General features: G+C 36.9%; 1 long non-coding RNA gene across 1 annotated transcript in view; it reads left to right on the top strand.

Moving 5' to 3' along the window:
- The first annotated feature begins 5,072 nt into the window (after window positions 1–5,072).
- Window positions 5,073–8,227, top strand: part of LOC111089326 — a 30,759-nt gene continuing 27,604 nt past the window's right edge. The window contains exon 1 of the long non-coding RNA XR_002613592.1: window positions 5,073–5,322. This is a non-coding gene — a long non-coding RNA (uncharacterized LOC111089326). The remainder of the gene's footprint in view (window positions 5,323–8,227) is intronic.

The raw sequence follows: 8,227 nt of genomic DNA, 5'->3' as shown, positions 1-8,227 counted from the left end.
GTCACTCGTCCTTATTTTTTGTCTTTATACTATAATATTGTTGCGTCATCGAGTCACATGACTACTGTGACGCAACGTTTCTAGAACTATCATGTACTTTGGCGAATGTTCTAGTTCTTACTAGATATAGGGTAGGCTGGTATATAAAAGAGGGGAATGTAATGTCTGGGTAGACATTGAGTAATTGAACTGCAGTCAGAGAGCACGAGAGACGTTACAGCGTTTGTTTAGCTCGATTGTTGAAGTTGAGTGTATCGTTAAAGTTATATTTGGAAAGAATAAACTAGTTTTATTAAGTAAAGAACTTGTGTCGCTAAAGTTTTGTCGGAACGAAGCTACGGAAAGTTAATTAACAAGCGGAGACGTAACAATAATGTACTTTTAAAAACTACCTAACAGTAAAATGAAACAATTACATTTTCGTACATGAGCGTTAAAATTAAATTCTAAACGAAAATTTTGGTAAATAATTTTAATGTTCATTTATTTACAGAGACTGATCTGTGTCGTATAGACCTGGCAAACGGTTATACCGAGAAAGTTACGGGAAGTTGTGCTGCGTCAATCCCATGATAGTTTAACAGTAAAAAATCTCGGAGTTAAGAAGACATTGAGTCATCTACGACAGATATGAGGCAAGATGTGGAAGAATAGTGCAGGTCGTGCAGTACATGTTGTTCTAAAAGGGAACCCAAGCATAAAAGACGTGCTCCAATGAAGTTATATCAAGTTGGTGCACCAATGGAAAGAGTAGCCATTGATATTGCTGGCCCTTTGCCTAAAACTCGTGCTGGAAACAGGTACATTTGTGTGGTGATGGATTATTTCACCAAGTGGCCAGAGGCATATGCAATACCAAATCAGGAAGCTACAACTGTAGCTTTGGCTATTAGCAATTTCTTCTTCAGATTTTGTATGCCATACGAACTGCATTCGGATCAAGGCCGTAACTTTGAATCAGCTGTGTTCCATGAATGCTGCAAGTTGTTTGGCATCCGAAAGACCAGGACAACGCCACTTCACCCACAGTCTGATGAGATGGTAGAAAAGTACAACTGGACACTTGGACAGGAATTGGCAAAGTTTTGTAATAGCCGCCAAGATGACTGGGATGTCTTACTCCCTCCACTGTTGATGGACTATAGGACAGCAGAGCATGAAACCACTGGATACACTCCAGCAAAGTTGATGTTTGGTCGGGAACTTCGGTTGCCAGTGGATTTGTTAATAGGACGCCCACCTTATGAAAAGTTGCCTGAAAATGTGTCAGAATTCGTGAAAGTGTTATCGGAAAGGATGGATAATATTCACCATCAAGTGCATTCAAACTTGAAAACATCTGCTGATTCGATGAAGTTATGTTATGATAAGAGATCAGGAGACAAGGTGTGGTTGTATAATCCCAGGAAGACCAAAGGGAAGTCTCCTAAGTTGTCTTCTCCATGGGAAGGCCCATATGAAGGTAGTGGATCGTCTCTCAGACGTGACTTTCCGAATAAAATGTGGTTGGCGGGGGAAAGCCAAAGGTGGTTATCACGGTCCAAAATATTTCAGTTGGAACGAAGTGAACAACGAAACAGACGACGCTGCGAAGACGTGTCACCTGAAAAAGCCACTGTCGAAGCAAAAATTCTACCTGGTTTTGAGAAGGGAAACAGTGAAGCCCTTAATGAAGTTACTACCACTGATGTGACTATTACCGATAATGGGACAATTCCAGATGGAGCAGATGAACCTCACGTGAAGTAGAAGCCAACGAGATAGAGACCAGTACGGAAGAAGATACGTCCCATAAAATTAAGAGACTTTGTTGAATTTTAATTTTGTGTTTGTAGTGTTTGTAAATTCTGTACATTTAAATAAGTTATTGTTAATTATCTATTGATTTAATTTAAGTGGCAGTGTTACGACAGCGGAAGTCATGTGACGCTAGTAACACGTGATGAGTATCTAGAAGATTCACGAAGAGACGAGATGTACCCTTTTATAGTATATAAGCCGGCAAATAAAGTGAAGGCAAGAATATAGTTGCAGATAGAGAGATTGAAGATATAGACACGGATACCGTAAGGAAAGTACGTGAATCGTTGTGAATTATAGCGTGAGTTTAAGTTAAAGTGACTGTGGAAATTAAGTGTATTGCAAAGTTGAATTGAGAAAGAATAAACTGGTTTTATTTAAGAAAGGACTTGTATCGCTGAAGTTTCATCCGAAAGAAATTATACTGGAAATTAACAAACGACCAGAGACGTAACAGTAATATAAAATTTTTCCTCCATTAACCAGAAGCCATACAGAAGCTTTATGGTGTGACAGGACATTATTCAAGGTTGTGGGGACCAGTGTGGATAAGTATTGAGCTCATGGGCATAAAGGACAGACACAAAGTATACTTGGCTGACATTGAAGACCCATGCATACTAGGGTTAGAATACTTACTACAGAGGAAGTGTGTAGTTAATTTTGATAAAATGACGTTTGGGAACAACAAAGGCCAAATTCCAGTAAGTGTTAAAAGAGAGGTTGAACTAACCAGGTGTCATCAAGCTGAAATCAAAGTGACTAAAGGAGATGATGACAGTGAAACGAAATCAGGTGTAGATATTAAAGCAGAGCAGGAGAAAGATCAAGATTTGAAACCAATAATTGATTTTTAAAAGCAGGTGTTTTGCACCCTGCTTGGGAGAAGGTGTCTAGCTTAAACCCTGTGACAAAGAACTATTGGGCACAATGGGACCAGTTGAAGCTTCAAGATGGTATTCTTCTCCAGAGATGGGAAAGTGATTACTCCTTTGTGATCCAGCACCTTGATACTCACAAGGGTTTGATGAGATGCAGAATCTATGACAAAGTTGCACTTTTGGCTATCCAGCTTTCCTGTCATATAGACACTATGTGTGCTTGGCATTTTACATCTAGCTGTTGGGACTTTCTCGATGGGGGCTGGTGGGCGTCCCTCAGCACCAACCACTACTGGTTTCTCCGAGACTGATCTATTGGTAGTATTCTTCTGACACTGGCTCCTCATATGTCCTTGCTCTCCACAGTTCCAACAACATTGCTGGGTAGCAGCCTTTCCTGCCGTGGCATCTTCCCTGTGTTGAAGTTTCCGACATTGAGCTTTCTTGTGCCCAGGTTTGTTACAGTGCCAGCAAAGTCCCTCAAACTTCTCTGAAAGCTGTCCTTTTCTGGCCTTGAATCCTGATGACTGTACCAACCTTGGTACCTCTGTGCTGGACTTAACATAGGATTCAAGTTCAAGAGCTCTGGTCATTGTATCCTGCATAACCGAGGGGTGTGCTTGCTTCACTTGTATCTTTAGTTGTGAACTGTCCAAGGCATCTACAAACTGATCCCTCAGCAACAGCTTGAGGACATCGGATGGTGCAGTTGGGTAGGCCTTGTGTGCCATACTATCCAAGTCTTGTGCCAGCTCTTGCAGGCTCTACCCTTTAGCATGGACTCTTGTTCTAAACCTAGCCTTGTAGACTTCAGACTGATTTTGGGTTCCATACCTGAGTTCTACAGCTGCTAACAGTGCTCTATAGTTGTGCCTGTCATCTGCCGACAACTGTCCAAGTATTTCCAGTGGTTGTCCCTTCAGGCTTGTTGCCAGATATATTGCTTTCTGCTCCTCTGTCCATCCATTCATCTATGCCAGGAGCTCAAATTGTGCTCTATATGCTTCCCACGGTGCCTTCCCATCGAATTCCTGTGGCTTCCTTCGTACTAGATCACTCATATTGCTGACATTCATATCTGGGATGTGACTTCTAATAAGTCGATGGTTAATGTATCCTCCTTGTGTAAAAGGCAATTAATCATCCTTTAATGCATCTAATTCGCTTTGAAATTTACTAATGTTTTCCATTTGTGTACTCTGGCTTACTCTCAATTGTTGTAGACTTTCTTCTTGTTTATTTTCTTCCTGCTCCATCCACTGCTGTAGTCTCTCTTTGTATTCATTTTCTTTCTCCTCCAACCAGTGCTGTAGCCTCTCGTCTTGTTTATTTTCCTTCTTCTCCAACCACTGCTGTAGTCTCTCTTCTTGTTTCTTTTCTTGTTCTACTTGTTTCTTTTCTTTTTCCTCCAACCACTGCTGTAGTCTCTCTTGTTTATTTTGCTGCTCGAGCTGCCACTGTTCCAGGTTTTCTTGCCACTGCTGTAGTCTCTCTTCTTGTTCATTTTCTCGTTCTTCTTGTTTCTTTTCCTTTTCCTCCAACAACTGCTGTAATCTCTCTTCTTGTTTCTTTTCTTTCTCCTCCAACCACTGCTGTAATCTCTCTTCTTGTTTATTTTCTCGTTCTTAATGTTTCTTTTGCTGTTCTTGTATTGCTGCCATCAAATCTGCTAAGCTGTAGTTTGATTTGCCGCTTCTCGTTTCCATCTTCTCTTTTTTTTCGTCCCACTCTCTGACACCAATTTGTTACGTCTCTGGTCGTTTGTTAATTTTCCGTAGAAATTCTTTCCAAAGATCTTCAGCGATACAAGTCCTTTTTTAAATAAAACTAGTTTATTCTTTCTCAATTCAACTTTGCAATACACTTAATTTCCACAGTCACTTTAACTTAAACACACGCTATAATTCACAACGATTCACGCACTTTAATTAATGTGCCTACCGCCCGCTTGACTCGATTAATGGCGTCTATAGCTTCAATCTCCCTCTATCTGCTATTCCAGTTCCGATTAATTCTCTCGCTTTATTTGCCGCGCTTATATACAATAAGAGCGCGCGTCTAGCAAACGCTAGGACGTTCGACTGGTTCCTCGATCTTTCTAGAATTCCAGCGCATGCTCCCAGCCTCGCGCGACTTCCGCTGTCGTAACAGTATGAAGAGCGATTTAATTGCACACAGTTTATTTATCACTGACACTATCAGAATCACAAAATCACTTATAACTTTTGTTTGTTTGTTTTGTTTTTAAGGAGCAAAGTCACACTGTACTATCTACTGTGTCCACCGCGAGGAATCAAACCCTGGATTTTAGCGTTGTAAGTTCACAAACATACCACTGTTTCACCGGGGCACCACTTGTAACCAGAGACCAGTTACACTTGCAATAAACATGACAGTAACATTAGTGTTAATGGACCTGTTGTGGGTCATTTTGTCTGTAGATAGAAATGAACATCTACAGCTGAGCTCATGATATCAGTCTTATGTTTAGACAAAACAAATATGACATCAGATGTCGATGTTAGTGCGTCTACGCTAAGTCATCTTTATCTGTACAAGAAACACTGTATCATGAAAATGGGATTCGCACTGTATTTGTTATTTTCCAAGTAATGTGCGTATACCTTTTTTATCAGCATGGGTAAGTATCAGTATGTTATATCGGCTGGACCTTGTGGTTGATAAGTGTGAGTATGTAAACAACTCATATTGACTTGAAGTGCAACTTATAATTACTTTAAATATTAATATTTATGGAAAATGACAAGTTATGTCTGTTTAGTTTTTTGTAAGATCTAGTTACGTAACGTTTAAGTTGTAAGCAGTATAAATATAAAACTGTGGAACAGATTAACTTCCCATTCGTTTATATACTTAGTTATAGTATCTGTAATTTGTAAGTTGTAAAAAATATAAGTGTAATACATGTCAATTTGCTTATAATTGAAGTTATATTAATATGTAAAACTGAAACGTAAAGTCAGGGTTATCAATATCATCCTACTGTCATGATGTTTTTGTAAATTCTACTGTAGCCTGTAGGCCCAAACATGTAACTGTTTCCTTGGCTTAATATAAAGGTTCATTATTCAATTTAGACAAAATTTTAATTAACAGTGATCAATAGTGCCATTGAAACTTATCTATGGCTATGTATAATTGTTAGGCCTATCCGTAATTGAACGATATCCACTCAATTAGCGTTACCTGGTGAAAGTAATGAATGTTATGACTTGTATTATTATTTCTCGTAGTTGACTGGATCTATTTTTAATGCTTGTTTATTAAGATAATAAAGATCAAATTACATATACTTTTATAAAGTGTCTCTATGCAAACTACTTGTACTTTATATAATTATAATAATTTATAAAATAAAAGTATGAGATTAGACAAGATTCATGTTTTCTAGATCTTTCTAGAGTAATCACTTTGATGTGAAATTGTTAAGAAGCAGTATTAAGGCCCATTTTAAAATCATTTTTCAGATATTAAAAGTGAGTTCATAATTCTCTTTAAGAAAATTTGAGGAAAACTACTAAACAATTGAATAAGGCTATAAATTTGAAAAATTGGTGATAAAAGTCTTGTTAACTGCATATGTTTTTTACATTCTTCTTAATTCGTCTATTGTGAATTCAAAATTAAATACGGGTAAAATACCATTTAAGAACTGCTTGTCTCTCCCACAAGTCACTGCATGAGTGGTCCCTCTTCAGTACCAGAACTTGTTGGTTTGAGCTAGACAATGAGAAACAAAAAAAAATCTTTGAAATGCTCCTTATACAAACAACAAGAGATATATCAGAAATGTTATTTTTATTCACTTCTGATTCTAATCCACAATAGACAAATTAAGAGGAATGTGAAAAAAAAAGAAACAATTGCAGTTAACATGATTTGAATCACAAATTTTATGCATCACTAACTTTCAGCATTTAAACAGTAGCTACTAAAGGCTATAGAATGTTTACTGAATGCTTTGAAAATTATATGTCTTTGAGTAAAACTACCAAAAACACACATTGATACACTATGCCATTCTTACAGAGTTGAATGTTCCTAATCCACCTCCAGACAATTCCCAATTAATCTTGCAGAGAATAACTTTCCCCAGGAACATTAAGGAAGAAAAAAAGGAGTGTTTGTCATTTCTTTAGACATTATACTACATGTGTAAATTATAAAAATTAATTGTGACAAAATAATTTAATTGTTTACTTAACTATAATTGCTAGTATTACATTGATGTACACAAGAGAAACAAATATTTAAATGCATTTACAGAGTTATCATAAATGTTAATTCCTATGATAAAATTACAGTAGACTCTTACTACAGTTTATGTTCCATTAGACACTACTTCATTCCTGAGACCTGTACAGTTGAGGTAGTAATACCATCTTGCAGCCTTCACCAAGAATGAAAACAATCAACAAGCAAAGGATGTGACTAGCAAGACTGCAGTAAAGTCATACCATCATAAAAAACAGATAAAAAAAACCTGAAGGGAAGGGGTTTACTTTGAACAAGTTAAAAAATAATGTCCTAAAAATGTTAAAGATTATTGTTGTGAACAATAACAACAACAAAATAACTCTAACCAGTTATAAAACATTTTAAACCTTGTAGTAGAGTATTTATGATCAGTAATTTCATTCAATAGAGTTTCTCTTAGAAACTAAAAATGGTTCTTTCCACTGAAAAGTAGCAGTGAATTATGTTTTATAATTGGGTGAATGCTTTCAAATTCAGGTTTAAAACATTTATTGAAGGATTTATCAAGGAATGAAAACATCAGTACTTTACTATCTAACAGAATTAGCTAGAATTTCTTATAAAACATGTTCTCTTATAAAAATATCTGAAGGTTTTAGAGATTATTTTATTCCTGTATGGAAGTAAGTTTTAGTGAATCACTTGTCACACCCACTTAAGTTTATCAATTTTGTGACTGATTCTGATATCCTCATTTCATCTTTCTAATATGAGCTTGATCCTGAACTGTTTCTAGGTTGTTTCATTCTCTGTCAAATAAAAATGTTATTTATTATGTTAGTGGATATTATGTACACAAATTAAAACAAGTTCACAATGATTGTGTGCACTGAATTTTAATTATTTTTTTTAACAATCGGGGGCAGTGCCAGCCTCTTTCCAGTGAGAGAGCTGTGATGGGCTAGACAATAAATTGAGAAGGCTGCACTCTGCATTTTGTGGGCACATATAGTATTTAGGAAGTGAATCAGCTCTAATAATAAGTATGTTTTGTTGGGTATAGAATCCATGATCACCTAGAGCCCCATGGAAAAATTAGTTCTGCTCTATCTAAAAAAGTGATTGAAAGCATGTTAGTGTTCTGTGCTGATTTGATACATTCCATACACATTGTTTCTGCTGCTGTCATGGGCCCTTGTGGGCAGTGGTCCCTGGGGAAACTACAGGGAAGGTTAAGGCACATTTTAGGATAGCTTGAACCCCAGCAAGATAAGAGCTTAGTAATGATAGTATTTTGGCACTTGTGTATAAAGTTAAAATCATAAATA

This window comes from Limulus polyphemus, unplaced genomic scaffold (assembly GCF_000517525.1).
Source record: "Limulus polyphemus unplaced genomic scaffold, Limulus_polyphemus-2.1.2 Scaffold5897, whole genome shotgun sequence".
NCBI lineage: Eukaryota > Metazoa > Arthropoda > Merostomata > Xiphosura > Limulidae > Limulus > Limulus polyphemus.
This window is presented reverse-complemented; position numbering and strand designations above follow the sequence as displayed.